The sequence below is a fragment of the Protopterus annectens genome, chromosome 5.part1 (genome assembly GCF_019279795.1).
Source record: "Protopterus annectens isolate FY-2018-M chromosome 5.part1, PAN1.0, whole genome shotgun sequence".
NCBI lineage: Eukaryota > Metazoa > Chordata > Ceratodontiformes > Protopteridae > Protopterus > Protopterus annectens.
In genome coordinates, this window is record NC_056736.1 from 145,912,460 (window position 1) to 145,931,154 (window position 18,695).

Sequence of the window (18,695 nt, forward strand, 5' to 3'; positions counted from 1 at the left end):
GAGAGGTATATGTGTGTGGTTTCCTTTAAAAGGTGTATCCTTTTTGGAGACTGGGAAAACTCATTAAAAGAGGTACATCCCTCTTTGGAAAGTTTGATGATGTCAGCATCCTACAAATATTCAAGGAGAAAATCAACCACCCAGTAATGCATATAACCCGCAGTATTAATGCATATTTCTTTAGCATCATAACATAATTAGATAGGGGTTTGAGTCCTGTAAATGCCAAATGTGTGTGGTTTTCTTTGAGAGGTGTAGCCTTTTTGGAGACTGGGAAAACACATTAAAAGAGGTACATCCCTCTTTGGAAAAGCTGATGATGTCAGCATCCTACAAATATTCAAAGAGAACATAAACTGCCATGTAATGCCTTTAGTGTGCTGTATTAATGCGTATCTCTCTAGCATCATAGCATAGTTGGGTAGGAGTTTGAGTCCTGCAAACGCCGCGTGTGTGGTTTTCTTTGAGAAGTGTAACCCTTTTGGAGACTAAGAAAAAACATTAAAAGAGGTACATCCCTCTTTGGAAAGGCTGATGATGTCAGCATCCTACAAAAATTCAAGGAGAATGTAAACTACCCAGTAATGCGTGTAGCGCGCCATGTTAATGTGTATTTCTCTAGCATCAGAACATAGTTAGGTAGGAATTTGAATCCTGAAAATGCCAAGTATGTGTGTGGTTTCCTTTGAGAAGTGTAGCCTTTTTGGAGACTAGGAAAACACATTAAAAGAGTTACATCCCTCTTTCGAAAGGCTGATGATGTCAGCATCCTACAAATATTCAAGGAGAACATAAACCACCCAATAATGCATATAGTGCACCCTGTTAATGTGTATCTTTCTAGCATCATAATATAGTTAGGTAGGAGTTTGAGTCCTGAAAACGCTGAGTGTGGCCTTTTTGGAGACTGGGAAAACACATTAAAAGAGGTACATCCCTCTTTGGAAAGGCTGATGATGTCAGCATCCTACAAATAATCAAGGAGAGCATAAACCACCCAGTTGTGCATATAGCGCACCGTGTTAATGCGTATCACTTTCACATCATAACATAGTTAGATAGGGGTTTGATTCTTGCAAGCACTATGTGTGTGGTTTCCTTTGCGAGGTTTTTGGAGACTGGAAAAACACATTAAAAGCGGTACATCCCTCTTTGGAAAGGCTGATGATGTCAGCATCCTACAAATATTCAAGAAGAACATAAGCCACCTAATAATGCATATAACGCGACGTGTTAATGCGTATCTTTCTAGCATCATAATATAACTAGGTAGGGTTTTGAGTCCTGCAAACGCTATGTGTGGGGTTTCCTTTGAAAGGTGTAGCCTTTTTGGAGACTGGGAAAACACATTAAAAGAGGTACATCCCTCTTTGGAAAGGCTGATGATGTCAGCATCCTACAAATAATCAAGGAGAGCATAAACCACCCAGTTGTGCATATAGCACGACGTGTTAATGCGTATCTTTCTAGCATCATAATATAACTAGGTAGGGTTTTGAGTCCTGCAAATGCTATGTGTGTGATTTCCTTTGAAAGGTGTAGCCTTTTTGGAGACTGGGAAAACACATTAAAAGAGGTACATCCCTCTTTGGAAAGGCTGATGATGTCAGCATCCTACAAATATTCAAGGAGAACATAAGCCATCTACTAATACATATAGCGTGCTGTGCTGATGAATATTTCTCTGGTGTCGTTAAATAATAAGGTAGTGGTTTGAGTTCTGCAAACACCAGTTATGTGTGTGGTTTCCTTTGAGAGGTGTAGCCTTTTTGGAGACTGGGAAAACACATTAAAAGAGGTACATCCCTCTTTGGAAAGTCTGATGATGTCAGCATCCTACAAATATTCAAGGAGAACATAAACCACCCAGTAATGCACATAGCGCGCCGTGTTAATGCATATCTTTATAGCATCATAGCATAATTAGGTAGGGGTTTCAGTCCTGCATGTGCTGTGTGTGTGTGTCACAGGTGGTCAATGCAGTGTGGGTTTTGCTTTTACTACGTTAGGACATATGTTTCAAACAGTATGTGCATTGCACACATCAGGTATCTGCATGTCAAATAAATATGTGTACATGTGACCTCAATCAGTACATAAGTGTGAAGCCTGCATACGACATGAATACATTTGTAACCTTCGACAGATTGTGCCGCTGCGTCACAAATCATAGGTCACATATGTATGTCTGTGTCAAGCCCAGCCAATGTAGTGATCTGTGACCAAGGACATCTCTGCCACACACACCCATGACACGTACTATAGAATACTTTGAGTGAGGGTAATTGCCGGGGTATATGTCAGACATGTTCATACACAACAACGACTGGCAATAATGGACAGTCATTATAGGTGTACACCAGCCCTGTGTATATGCATGCAGGTCCCTAATGTGTTATGTGAAACACAGAGGGACCCCACAATACCTATTGATATGTGGATACCAAGGGACAGATGACATAACACGTGTCTGTCTGTGCACATTGGTACCCAACATACATGTTGAGGGCTACCACCTATGTGGTACTGTCAGGATAGTATGTATAGTAAATGTGGATGAATATGCCATAGACGGCTTACTGCTATACAGCATGTATTGGACAACAGGTATCTGTCTGTATGATACCCTTGTGTAGGATATGCGTCCCATCCAGGGAATGCAATTTAGGCCAATGCATGCATTTCCAGATGTGGATGGACATATCCCTAGTGTGTTTGCATGTACCTAAGAGGGCTATATGCCACACAGGTGTGGTCCCAGGAACGTGTGGCGGTCAATACCACTGGTTACTGTTATTGTATAGTACTGGAATTATCCAACTGTTACTGAGTTCCCTACAACTGTGAGTCATTTGTCAGGACATCATCTAATGATTGTTTATAGTCATGTTGTTGAGATGGTGTATACTACCAGACTGCAGATCATTGACAGATATCAACAGTATCACCCACAGCATAGTGCCAACCTATGTCATACACACATGTGTACCCATTTTAGCACATATCTATAGTAGAAAATCAAAAGATCATCGAAAGATAGCATGAGATGTTAGCAATGTGTAGAACAGGGTATGTCGCACATCCCACATGTCCACTATGCACGTACATGCAGACAGTGCGCACACACCATGTTCAAAGATGTACACCCGCTAATTTGTAATGTACACATCACACGCATACTGTCCACTCACTAACACATGCTGGCAACACTGTACACTTCAGCCAAGTGGCACATGGGTGGACAATACATACTCAGGCCTAACACAGGTGTAAACAATGCTACAATGACTATCACAGCTGTGATGCATAATGCCTGCTCAGGTATACCTACAAGGATATCATTACACTTTCCTGTTGTCAACTTGCTACTATTGCTACACTGCTATAATGTCACCCTGTGCATCAGAACCATGTTAGCCTATTCCTGCATCAATGTTACAGATGACAGGAGGTGGCACAGGTGTCATCATATGCACAGGGTATGTTGTAGGTTTGCCAGAGCCCGACATTGACCCATCCAATCAGCATGTGTGTGTGTGTGTGTGTGTGTGTGTGTGTGTGTGTGTGTGTGTGTGTGTGTGTGTGTGTGTGTGTGAGGGACAACAGTACTATTGCTACACTGCTATAATGTCACCCTGTGCATCAGAACCATGTTAGCCTGTTCCTGCATCAATGTTACAGATGACAGAGGTGGCACAGGTGTCATCATATGCACAGGGTATGTTGTAGGTTTGCCAGAGCCTGACATTGACCCATCCAATCAACATGTGTGTGTGTGTGTGTGTGTGTGTGTGTGTGTGTGTGTGTGTGTGTGTGTGTGTGTGTGTGTGAGGGACAACAGTACTGCATGGGCCAATGTTGATGTAATGTGTGTGTGTATATGTGAGCCCTAGTTGTATGGTAAATGTGTGTGTGTCTGCTTGCACAGAACTCCACCATGTGGCTGCCATATATGGGCAGTTGTGGAACAGCCACAAACTGTACCTGCTAGTCCATACAGATCACTGTCTCTGGCCACGGACACGGTACCTGCGCCTAGCAGTATCGCGTACCAACCCTGGCTGGGTGCTATCATCAGAGGCAGAGGTATGATGACTGGACCCATGTCCCTGCTGGGACTGGCCAGTGCCATGTGCATGTGGTCTAGTAGGGCGGTCAATGGACAGGCCAGCCCCAGCATTGCTAGGTCTGGGACTGCCACTACGGGAGCGGCTGTGATCCATGGTCCGTCCGCGTCAACTGCCAGCTGATGCTGTTGCTGGCATGCATCCATGTTAGCTTCTTATTCATCCCGCATGGTCCTGGCTCATGGCTAACACATCGTGGAGGACATCTAATGTCTTCCTCCAATGGCTATCAATGACCTCGGTGTAATTTTGGATGGCAACGGCAAGGTTACGGATGCTGTCATTGATAGCAGTGTAATGGGCCCTCTGCGCCCTTAGTCCCTGTCGGGTGTACCATTCCATATGTGCCTGTGCCTGCATTACAGCTCGGAACATACTGGAGGTTGTAATACCTCTGGGGGCATGTCTGCCAGGGCCAAAACAACCAGTGGTGCTCCCCCAAGAACTCTTGGACATGTGCCTATGTGGTACCATTCCAGTAATCTGGTTATGGCTGCTGTGAGGGGATGCACATGCCATAGGTACCACACTCTCCTGGTCAATGCCAACTGTATGCTGTCCCTCAGCTAAGGACATTGGTGACAAGGGATGTATTGGCAGTATGAGTGTGCGCATAGATGGGTTTGACCGCTGTGTACTGTCGATTGGTGGACCAACGACAGACCCTGTCAGACCTTCCTGTGCCACAATACATGTCTCATCATCTCCACTATTAGTGGTGGTGACATCAGGTTCCCTGCTGCATTCAGCCACCCTAACTCAGCACCTGTGGAAGGAAGACAGGGAACACACTTTACAATCTGTACATGATGTTAGCATACATGCACACATGAACACATGCACACATGCACACATGAACACATGCACACATGAACACATGCACGCATGCACACATGAACGCATGCACACATGCACACATGAACACATGCACACATGCACATATGCACACATGCACACTTGAACACATGCACACATGCACACATGCACACATTAACACATGCACACATGAACACATGGACACATGGACACATGGACACATGAACACATGAACACATGAACACATGCACACATGCACACCTGCACAGAAATATACTGCTCACCACAGCACATACTTACACACACCAGCAATCCAACATATACACAATAGTGGGTGATGGTGGGTGACAGTATCACAAGGCAAACAGTCACCAAACATGTGTCAGCATGCTGAATATGTGTTGCTCAAGACCATGCAGTGCAAGTGTAAACAGCCCTATCTAATGACATTATACATGGCTTTGATGCATGTGAGTAGTTGTTCAGTGATTGGGTACACCCTGGAACACAATGTGTACATGGACACAACATTGCTGTGCAAGTATTATCTGCTCTGCAATGTCATGTGAACTATCACTCAATGGTATACATACCATGGCTGCATGTGTTATCTGTGTGACACATAGATTGCCATGTCTGATGACAGTGTCTGTGTCCATAGCACATAATAGTGGGCACAGGTGTAGCAAATGCATGCAATGTACAGACATGGGATGAGTGGTGCATGTAGACGTGAAGGAATCCCATTGCTCGACATGGACATTTTACAGTGGTTATGCTGAGTGTGGGACATATTGAAGATATGTCAATGCCAGCCATGACATGTCATGCTACACGACTGCAACATTAAACACCACACATACCCAATGTGTGTCATGTGACCTATACACCCAATAGCATTCCAGGACATATATGTGACTCTTTGTACAGATGGTGACTGATATGCAAAATGTGTATACTAGCATATGTAAGCACACACACAACATGCTATGCATGGTGTGTATAGGCACATATGTTTGCACACACAGAACAATGAGGTGCACAGCAAAGACTGCTATGTGTAGTACTGTGGTCACTGTAACCAGATGGGGTGTAGTACAATGTGCCATCATCATCATCATGCATCTTGTGGTCACTCACAGCTACTACTGTGTGACAGACCACCACCTAGAATGCTGTACCTGAACTGCAGTGCTGTGGATATGGTCACTATTACACAGCCACTTTGTACATGGGTGTATGAGGTGCCCAGTAGGGAGCATTGCCTAACATGACTGTGTTATGTGTTGAAGAGTGTTTCACAGCCCCATGATAGGTCTCTACCCCTGAGGTACGTCATGTGTGTGTAGATGACATGTGGGATACTGGAGTGTGACCTTACAGCGGGTGTGTGGTTACGCCATATGTAGCATGAGTTTGTGTACTGCATGTGATAAATGTGTTATGTTGTGTACAGGTGTTACAACAATGCCTATCCAATGTGCAGTACGGGGTTGCAACAATTGTGTGTCATGCTCTGTGTATTGCATGTCATTGATGCAGCTACTGATATTACTGAGCTGTGCAACATCTCTCAGCAAACATGCATGGCATGCATTATGTATAGGTGTGTTGCATGTACATGGCCTACACCTCACCTATGACATGCATATTTCATTACAACATTGCAGGTATAACACACTCAGCAGCATGGATCGGCTGCCCTGCCTTCACACCAGGGGGACCTATGAGAATATGAGAGGGTTCGTCAGTGGCCACAACTGTGGCATTTCTACAGTGGGTATGCTAAACTGCAGTACAACAGTCAACAGTCACAGTTGTAGGGATATTATTCAAACTATCTGTTTTGCACAACACTAGGCAGCGGAACTGCTAAACACACAGTACACATCTCACGTACACATAATCTAACAATGCAGTTAACTGTAGTCTACAGATAGGGCATGTTACCTGCTTGCTCCAGGTGGATGTGCTGGGTGGCTCCGGCCTCCATTACAACACATGTCAGTGGTTGATGTAGCTGTTGTCCAGGAGCCACCACGCTTAGGAGCAGCTCCTCCGCTCTGGTGAGGGGGAGATGAATGGCCACCCCTCCACCTGTGGCAAGTTGCTGTCTTTGGATATCAGACGCACGCTGCCAGACGTGTCTAATTAAATCACTGCAGTGATGGCATACCTGCTCATATGTCCGGTTATGCATGCCTAAGTCATTTACCTGATGAACAAGTTCCTGCCACAGTGCAGTCTGCTCCTGCTGGCTGCTTCTGGAGAAGAGCATTGTGTATCGCTGCAATAGGCTGTCGAGTATCACCTCTTCCTCATCTGCTGTGTACGCTGGGTTGCATTGGTGGGCCATCTGGATGAAAAAGATATGAACAATATGTGTGAGAGTGTCCTGTGGCACACTTTACACCTTTACCCACAGATATCACTTTACTGACACATATGCCATCCTATTGTCTGTCAGAGGTTACACACATTCAATACCACTTATTGGTTCTCAGGCCACAACTAACACTGCCTGGCAGACTCTATATATCACACCACTATACAACAGTACCCGACACACTGTTTGTGACTCATTGCACAACCTCAAGACAGGGGTGTATATCACCCACTGATACACGAACAGAGATGTCATCCATTGCAATGGATGTAAAGTACAGGTACAGTAGTACCAATCAACCACCCTGGTCTTTGACGCCATAGCCCTGCCTAACAGATGTGTCCAGTTGTTACTATAGGTGGCGTACTGCTGTGACAGACTATATATGTTGCTGGATACACACGTTTGCCCTGTAACACACATATGATTGCAGCCATTGTAGAGGCATAATCACACACACATCAGGCAAACATACAATGCACCTCTGTATGCCAACACAGATGAGCATTACCTGTGTACCATATGGTACTGTGTGCCACTACTTACACACCCTTATGCCTGCATTCTGTCCTCTGTAGAGACTACAGGAAACACACATGACAGTGTTTCCAAGCAATGTGAACACACACACCATACTGTGCTGTAAGGGCCTACAGCTTCAGGTAGTACTACAGTTCATATTGATGATGGATTCACCAACAGTACCACTCACTAAGCATACATGTATTGCTTTAGCCTACAGTGAGACACCACATTCGTCAATGGAGAACTATGTCACATCATCTGCCGTACTACTATGTCTGCCTAACAGTACATTACACATCAGTTGCTGTCCTCACAGCTAGGATAGGCACTACCATGTCAGATACAACATCACACTAAGCTATCACACCTTTACAGACCTTGCACACATTCAGCGTTACACTTATTCAACCTCACATAGCAGTTATTGCATTAAGTACATGTGTGAGTGCATAGTGTCATAGGTAGGTAATATGCTATTGGCCCTAGGGCCTATGGCAGCCTAGCCATATGCTACCCTGGCCTTTGACACACATGTACTTTGATTTCACTTGCCCCTGCCAACCTGAACCACAGCATTGTTTCCTGGGGTGTATTACCAATCTCCCACACAATCATCAGGGGTATTTATAACAACTGCTAAGGAGGAGCCTTGTTTGCTATTGCTATGTGGTCTATTCTGGTGTATGGCATATCTCTGAGATGGGAACCTATCCCTCCAGCATGTGCCATTTAGTGAGCTGACAAGGTTTAGGGCCCTAGAGGGTGTATCCCGGAGGGATTGTGATATGTTGCCATGGTGGTTGTCACCCAGCTACGGGTGTGACATACCTCTGTATGGCCAGTATGCAATACAGTGTAGTTGTGGTTTTGTGAGTCAGTCTGCATAGGGCATCTGTTTGCAGCCAGTATTACCCTCTGGGAGGTCTGTCTGTGGCCTGTTCACCTGGTGTAGTTGTCATGTGAAGTACATACCACACAGGGCATTGTGATGAGTAGAGAGGAACTCTACCCTATACTTCCGTAACTGACACACCTGTTGTCATGACACATACCACACAGACAGATTACAGGTTTAGTGTGGCACTGTTTTCATCAAAGCGGAGGCTACTGTCCTCCTGTGTCCCATGTTCCCTTATCACACCTTCACTGTTAGGTAGATCTCTACCTATGTGGTAGTTAATGGGTACACTGTTTTGGGAAGGTGGAATGGCACTGCAGTATCAACACTTGTCTACAGTCCATGCCTTGGTCACCACACACCTGTTGTGGTACATATGACCCCATGTCTCTCTGTCTCTCTCTCTCTCACGCTATATGTATATATTTATATATATATATATATATATATATATATATATATATATATATATATATAGATATATATATATGTATATATGTATATATATATATATATATATATATATATATATATATATATATATATATATATAGATATGTAGATATATATATATATATATATATATATATATATATATATATATATATATATATATATATATATTATATATATACATGCATATCTATACACATACATGTACACATCCATTGCTGTACACATGGATGTACATATAGGCTCATGTACAGTCCACCTTTCATGGTGGGGATATCACTTATGCGACAATTGTGGGATGTACAGGTTTGTGATTAATTTTCACAGTGTTGTGCAGAATGCATGTGGGTGTCCTCAGCCCTTGTTCATGGGTTCATAGGCTCATAGGTTCATACTAGGCTATCTGCCCTAGGGCATTTATAAGCCTAGCCAGAGTGTGTTTGGCTTTCGCCACCCATTTTAAATTAATTTTGCTATGCCCTTTTTCGAGGTTAGTATACTGTGCCTCTGTCTAACAGTGACACAGAAGTGATACCCGGGGTAAACCTACGATCTCCCATCCACTCATCAAGATTCTCTTGAAGAGAGTCAATGAGGGATTCTGCCTAACCTGGACTCGGATTTTATTCCAGAGTGATGGGAGCCTCTGGGTTATGAATCTGTCCCTCCAGCATGTCCTATTTATTTCAGTGCTGAGGTTCAAGTCTCTCAAATGCGTAGTTCGATGGGATTTGGATTTTCTGAGGTGCAGCATGTCCATTCATTCCAGGTTGGACATGGCTTTATACGTCAGGCACAGATCGCTTCTAAGCAGGTGGTATGCCACTAAGTAGAGCTGGAGTTTCTTTAACCGGGCAGCATATGGCATCTGTTTGAGCCCTTTGATCCTCTTGGTGAGGTACTTTTGGGGTATTTCCAGTTGCTGCAGGAGTCTGGTGAGGTACATCCCAAAAGGGGCATTGTACTCAATTATGGGCCTGATGAGAGATGAGTAAAGAGGCACAATGACCTCCCCTGATCTAGATGTGAATCCCTTCATGATTAGGTGGGCTATATAAAATGTTTTTCTAACCACTTTGGCCATGTGGTTTTCAAATGAGAGATTGCTATCAATTTGGGTCCCCAGGTCCTTAATTACTTCTTCCGTACTTAATGGATTACCACCTATGTGGTAATTTGTGGGCACTTTGTTTTTGCCAAAGGGGATGACTATAAACTTTTTGGTGTTTAGCTTGAGGCCATGGCTCTGGCACCAGTTGTCTGTTTCTATGAGGTCCTTTTGTAGGATGCTTGTGTCGGCTGGAGAGTCGATTATGGTGCCTAGTTGGCAGTCATCTGTGAACTTGGTCAGCCATAGTCCTTCCATGTTGGCCTGTACCTCCAAGAAATATATACCGAACAAGAGACGTCCCAGAACTGAGCCTTGTGGGATGCCACTTGTAACTGGTTTGGAGTCTGACATGGCTCCAGCAATTCTAACCATGTGGGTTCTGTCCTTGAGCTAGTTTGCAACCCATCTATTTAAGCTGGTGAGCTTATCTATAATGCCTGAGTGGGGTATTGTATCGAAGGCTTTTGCTAGGTCCCGGTAGGCTGTGTGGACCACCTTCCCCTCGTCAATGGCCTTGGTGACTGTTTCAAAGAAATCGACCAGGTTTAAGAGGCAGGATCTGTCCTTAACAAAGCCGAACTGGGTAGGATCCAGTGTCTGTAGGTCCCCAATATCTTTATTTATGAGGTCCATGATTATCCTTTCCATAGCTTTGCAGACCAAGCTAGTCAGGCTTATGGGGTGATGGTTTCCAGGATCCGTTGAGGCACCACCTTTGTGGAGAAGGACCACTGTTGCTGTACGCCACTCTTTGGGTACATATCTTGTAGTAAGGCTGAGATTGAACAGTAGTTTTATGTTTGGGTTTAGCTCTTCTTGGAGTTCATGTAGGATGCAGCCCGGGACACCATCTGGTCCCATTGATGCTGTGTTTTTTGCTTTGGAGAGGGCAGCTCTTACCTGAGCATCTGAGATGTCAGGGGGGCAGCACTCTGCTGGGATAGATATTTGCCCTTTTGGTGGGGAGAGGGGGAGAAGTTTGTGCTGAACATGTCAGGTAGGATGTTGGCAATGTCTGTGGGTTTGGTGTATTTTTTGTCATTTTGGACTATTTCTGAGCATATCTGGGAATTCCCACCCAGGTTCCTAACATAACTAAAGAAAGCCTTGTGATTATCCTTAGTGTCCTGTGCAATTTTTCTCTCGAAGCTGGCCTTAGACGATTTTATGAGTGCCTGTAGTTTTTTGCTAATACTGATCAGAGATGCCTTCCCTTTTTGGGATTTTGCTCTATCATGTAGTAGCTTCCTCCTTCTATTGTATAGTTTTTTATGGCTGGGGTCCACCAGACAGGACGCCTGCCTTTGGAGGATTGGGTCTTGGTTTTATTTGGGATTGCATGATTCATGCATTCCTGAAGGTGTTCATAGAATGCATTTATAAAGGATTCTGCGGTCTGGGCCATATTTTCCACAGGCCCGGGGGCTTTGAAGGATTCCACCTCGATTTTGAGGAGTGTGAAATTTGCTTTAGAGAAGTTTTTCACTGTGGTTTTCTGGGCAGGGGGTTGGGGTCGGGATGTGAATATCCAGTGAGATTAGTTTATGGTCTGATCTTACCAGTGAGGGATAGACTTCTGATCTGGAGCATAGAGCCCCCATGTTGGTGATGATCCAGTCCAGTATGTTTTCCCCTCTTGTGGGAGTGGTAACAAGTTGTTCCATAGCATTTGAGTTTATAAATTCTAGGAACCTTTGGGCTAGGGTGTTGGAGCTAGAGTAATGCTCCCAGTCTATGTTTGGGTAGTTGAAGTCGCCCAATATAATGGTGTTTGGAGAGACCTTCGTATTTTCTAGTGTTCTCAGGAAGGCCGAGTGGGGTTCCTGGGTTTGGGAGGGTGGTCTGTAGCAGGCTATAAACTGGAAGGCAGTTTTACCCACTGTTAGTTGCACATGGATAGTCTCTGATGCTTCGTGCTGTGCCACCAACCTGGTGGTGTGGGTATCTTTGACAAATATTGATACTCCCCCTCCTTTTGTGGTTCGGTCCAAGTTTTGGGGCCGAAAAGCATGGTATGATGTATAGCCTGGTAGTGCTGGGGTGCTCTCAGGTGCATTGAACCAGGTTTCTGTTACTGCACAGATATCGATGTTTTCCATGCTAAGGAGAGTTTCGAGTGCATGCATCTTGAGGTTTAGACTTCTGGCATTGAGTAGCTTTACTCTTAGTTTCTTATCCCTTGTGATACCTATGGAGGTGGGTTTGACTTTTGAGCCTTGCCTAAAAAAGGCACTATGGGGGTGGCAAGAACCTTTGCCAATATTTGAAAGCCCAGGGGTGACAGGTGCAAGCCGTCCCTAGTGAAGCATCGTGGCTTGTCGAGCATGTCATCCCAGGCTGACAGGCATTGGATCCCCTTTGAATGATACCAATACTTAAGCCAATTGTTGAAATTGATCATCTTGTCTTCATATTGTGGCATCATTCTTGGTGAGGGTAAGATGCTCAGTTTGTAGCATTAGCAGGCCTCACTGGCTGTAACACAGCAGATCTGACAAATATGTCCCACAGCATTTAACCACCACATGACATATATCAACACTACCATAGCTGGCTTTAGGCATAGGCCAACTGGGCGGCCACCTATGGTGCCACTCTAACAGGGGTGCTTTTCCACTATTTATGTGGTGTAGTAAGACAAGGATGGGGGCACCAGGAAGTGTGGTATGGGGCGCCATGGAGCCCTTTTGCCTAGGGCACCAGTTGACCTAAGGCCGCTCCTGCACACTGCATGCTGTTTTCTAAGCCACACACCATGACCTACATGGATATATGCACATATCAACCTTCACTGACAGATGTCTGTCCGCACTTCACTAACATTTTCCATATGTCCCTTGCCCTATGCATATGTGCAGATACAGATAGATACATACTGCTGCCACACATGGATGATTTGCAGTGTGCAGAGTACTCTTCAGGAACATCTACAACATGCCAACACATACATGTGAGTTACATACCTTACCTTTGTATTTCCCTGCTCCGTGTGTTACGGTTTTGTAGTTTTTTTTTTTATTGGTGTTTTTTGGGGGGTTTCGCCCTCTATTTGACTTTCTGTCTCAGTTTCTCACTCTGTTCTGTCTCTGTCTCTGTCTCAGTCTGTGTCTGTGTCTCTCTCTCTCTCTCACAGCACCTGCAATGATATAATTACATGTGTGGACTGCAGGTACAGCCTGCTTTTCTAGGTATCTGCACTTGTGCATGTGACAGCATCTGCACCAACTGCTGCCCACCATTTAGTAATTGCATGCAGCCTGCTGTTTGGTGATTGCATTATTCACTGTGATTGCAGCCCACTGCTATAAAATGCTAGGTTAGGTAGGCGTAGCCCTGTCAGATTTCCAAGGTGGGGCCCATGCTTGTTTGCTCTGGACACCGTTGTGTCAGTCTGAAGGTTGGTATATGTCTCTTATCTGATGCTATGGCTGTAGCCAGTTATATGCTTGTTGTACTCAAACCTGAATGTTGCTGCTTCCAGTACACACATCTCAGTGTGGACATGTACGCACCCCTCCAAATGCTAACACAGGATACATGGGAGTATGTACTTTCTTCTCACTTACACAATGAACTGCCATACTAATGTGGTTATTGTACTGTATTCCTGTGGCTAGTATTAATCCTGGTCTGATACTGTGTGGTGTTTGTAAAGTGCTACTGTAACATTATTCCCTGCTAGGATGGCTGGTTCTCCTTTCACAGTCATGTCATGCAATTCCACAGCCACTGCTGGTAAAGACTCACAGAAAAGGATTTGTGTTAAACCATTCCTAATTTCCATTTACATTCCCTCATTGTAATGCATGATATATTTATTTCAGAACAAGGCTGTTTGTATATCTGTTGTGGCTTAGTGGAAATACATGCAGTCTATTGTGTCAATGGTCTGGGGTTCGAGACTGGCAGAGGTTTTTTTCTTTTGCTGCTCAGCAGAGCAAGGGCCCTGCCATAGAGTGACTAAGGCACTTTTAAGCAGTTGTAAGTGGGTTTGTGTGACACTTAGCGATGCTTAGCTAAGCGTACACATGTACATACTCGCTTAATCCTGCTTACTACTGCTTACAAGTGCTTACTCCCGCTAACCCCTGCGCTAATTTCTTTTAAGGAAAAGAAAATGGGGAGATAGGAAAGTGGTGAAAAAGGGTGCACAAAGAAGGACAGACAGTAGGTAAACAAGCTCGGGATGTGCAGGACAGGTGTAGGGAAGGTCCATAGCTGCCCATTTCTTTAAAAGCAACAGCTGTGCATATGCAATGAATTTGGAGTGAAATTTGAAACCTTCCACCCCTGGGAGAGGGGTGAGGACAACAAAGTATGTTGTACTGCCAATTCTAATTATCAGCTTACATGTTTGTCCAATGGACATGTGTGAAAAATGGGCAGCTATGTATGGGGTGTAATTTTTTTGTGGGTACAGATTGCCCTTTTCTTTTTTTTTTTTTTTCAGGTGAGAGTGGGAAGTGAGGTAGAGGAAGTAGGCATGTCCAGGGAGGTAGGTTGGGAAGGTAAACAGACAAGACAGACAAGACACATACAGGGGCAGTCTATGACACATGGGGTGGGTGAACACAATTGATGGGGTTGGATGTTTGCAAATCGCAAGCCCATGAGCCCACAGATGGTAACAGTGGAACTGAGATCCCCACCCATGGGCAGTCACTACTGAACCTTCACAGCCCCGAGGATGGCTGTGCTGGGGGCTGTGTAGGACAGGCAGGCTCACCCATGAGATGTGCCACTCTCGCCTCAAGCTGGCGTAGGGGATCAGCGACTGAACGCTGGATCTCCCTACACAACACAACCCGGACCCTTCGAATGGTGACAGGTGGCCCTTCTCCGCCCAAGCTTGCATGGGAGGACAAGCCCCATCCCCTGCAGCACTTCCACCTGAAGATGGCACAAGACCAACGGAGGAGGGGAGCCCGGGCTGGGCACCGGACCTGCTGGTGCCAAGTGCACTCATCGGCTGAGGAGGGACAGGTGGGTCCGCTGGCCCCGGCCTTCCCATACGTTCTGTGATTAGGTGTGTTTAATTACAACATAAGCAAAACAGCATTCCAGATTAGTTGTAACAGCATGCAATAATATCCCCATTAACCCAACACACCAAGGTTACAACAGTGGAACAGCAAGCATAACACATGCATATATTGAACCACAGTGGATATTCCAACAGCATGCAGGGATGTTTGGTAGCAACAGGCCACCATGATTGTGGTGTTTAAACAGGGCACATGCATCAAAGTGAATGCAAATATTTATAGAACAATAGGGCATATGTCCCAACAAATATGTAAGATTACACATACCCATTGAGGTGTGGAATTGCATGGTTTATGCACATACAGTAGGGTGTAGAAAAAACCTTGGTTAACATCTTATAATTACCTTTTCATCTGCACTACATTCCGAGTGACTGCAGGTGTATATCCCCTACATGTATTATTACACTTGCCACCATACATTAGGTTGCGTAATGGGTTTGGCTAGTTCAATATATGCCTGACCTATATCTGACATACTAACTGTCCAGGATGCAGATGTTACTGTTACATATTTCTTGATTGCATCTATATTTCTTTATGTACATATCTGGGATGTTTTCACATGACATTTTCACTTCGATTTGTACAGAACCCTGCATTTTTTGACACACACTCATATTTCTGAGGAAAAATAACATGCTACATGTGTGCCAGATTTACTTATTCATGCCAGCCAGTATCTGACTGTTGTGAACTGTATATATGTTTCACAGCTACTAGCACTTGCATCACCCCCTTTATATGGGACTGCACAACTGTGGGTTGCCAGCACCTTTTCAAACAGTACTGTTTGTATAATACAAGGGTACAACAACATTTCAAACTCTGTGACACAGACACACTCTGAGTTTTAGACCTTTATTAATGACATTACACACTTTTCCACAGGCTCACTCCTTTATTTGTTTTAACGGTGTATATGGCAGACATGTTCCAGACATATTATACCTTTATTAATGGGTTAGAATACTCTTTTTTCAGGCTCACTCACTTATTTTATATGACAGTGCCTGCAGAGATATTATTCCAGACATATGTTAACTTTCTTAATGGGTTACTACACTCTTTTTCTGCCTCTCTGATGTTTTTATCTGAAATGCAGAAGACTTATTCAGGCAATTTTATGGCTGTATTATTGGACTACAACACTTTCTTTCATGCTCTCTCCCATATTTTATATAACAATACATGCAGAATAATCACTAACCTGCCTGGTGGCGCAGCCTTAGCAGCCTATCAGCATAAGCTTGCTGATTCGCAGCACGGTCACCTGCAGCTGTAAAGTAAATGAAGGGATATTGAGACATACCTATCCATTATACATACTCCATTATCAATTCTTACATACTGCATTCCATGGCTACTTAGTTGTGGGGCATCCCACATCCCACAGGCCTCCTGTATCCATTGGTTCAGGCGGTCCTGCTTTTGTCTCTTCAGGTCTGCATGGTCGTAACAGACCTGCTCACCAGTCCGAGGAATGCCTGTGGCACTGGTGTGGTCACAAGCTAACTGGTTCCAAGCCTCTGCCTTATACTCCGTCCCTTGGAACTGGCCCTGCAGGAGTCTTGACTCATGACGGTGGACAAGGAGCCAAACCATGTATTTTGACTCCTTGATGCCCCAACGTTGTGCTCGGAAGCGTGTTCCCTCTCCGACACCAGACATTCTAACTGCAGATGTGAGCTACAATCAGTTGTGGCATGTATTCCCACCTGTGGGGCTTAAATATGTCACATTTCCCGCACTTTTTTTTGATTGGCCATTTTATAAAATTCCCGGCTGACTGCAGACCTGCTTAGTAATGGTTAAACTGCCATTCATAAGTATATGAATGTTAACAGTGGCTGTTTTCCTACTGTTATCATGGCTTAGTGGTTCTGTACTTTGCTTCTGATGCCCAGAGTCCTGGGTTCGAATCTTGTTATTCATTTTATTTTCATACTGTCCAGAACGGCTAAGGGGTGTGGCTTCATTTAAGCAACTTTGCTCTATGTTGCTCCTCGGTGCCCTACGGTGCCCTGGTTGACATGGCGGGTATGTCCGCGCAAACACACTGTGCTGGGTAAAGCGCTGTTAAACTATGGGCAACTCTATTGCACTGGGTAAAGCGCTATTGAACTATGGGCATTTCTATTGCACTGGGTGAAGCGCTATTGAACTCTGGGCAACTCTACTGTGCTGGGTGAAGCGCTGCTTAACTGCAGGCAATTTTATATTGGGATCCTTTAAAATATTTATTTTGTTCACTGATACATTGGCCATTTCACTGCTTTTTAGTTATGTTTAAACATGTATGTCAGGTATTATTCCATATACTGATTTAAAAAATAAATACGAAAGGGAGTGGTGGGACTCGAACTGTGAATGCCTCTTTTTTGTGCAAACGCTCTACCATTACGCTATAGCTTTTTGGTGTGATTTGCATAAACATTCTTTCTTATGCTCTTCCATGTCAGAATTGCTAACTGTAGCAAAGCAATGGGCACACCCACTCACACACGCACAAATATGGGCAGCTATTTTGGGAATTTAAAAAAAATTAATGTTATGCGTTTTAGAACTGTGATGGGGGTTTACAATATCAGACAGTGAGGTGTTGGGTACAGTGACATTTGAGCGGACTCGCTCTTGTTTATTTGCTTTTATTTTAAACACTTGCAGGAGAGTGGACATTTAGACTGCTCAGCAGTCGGACACGTCCCCTGCTTTCTTACACGGTCCATGTAAGACTTATGGTTGAGTCAGCATGCCCTCATGCATATTCATGGCATGCTGACGTCATACATTCAACTGCAGCCTCCGAGTAAGACTTATTAAGTCTTACATGGAGGATTTGTGAATCCGGGGGAGTAATTCCATAATTAATGCAGATAGTCAGGATATAGTTTATGGTTTCAAAGTTCTACTACTTTTTTTTTCAGAACACAAATTTAATTTTTCCTGCAAGCAAAGGTAGCCTGACAACTTAGTTGAACTAAATCTTTGGTGATAGCATTCCAAAGGGATCATCGTCCTAGGAAACATCAGAATGTGTGTGTTTTCCCTGACATCCCAGCAATGAGACCGTTTTGCACAAGCTTAACTCTATCCAGTGGAAAAGAAGCTATTACATCACTGTGAGGACCCACAGTGCCTTCCTCATGTGAGTTTGTACACTAGCCCACTCAAGATTTCCCAAAATACCTACTCATTTCTCCTATCTTTTGAGAGTATATTTAAAAGGTACATGACTATCTCATCTCCTCCCTCCCATCCAACATTATCACATCTATTGCTCCCACCTCCTTCATCAAGTGTCTGAGACACTATTCAGTCTTGGGTCATCTAG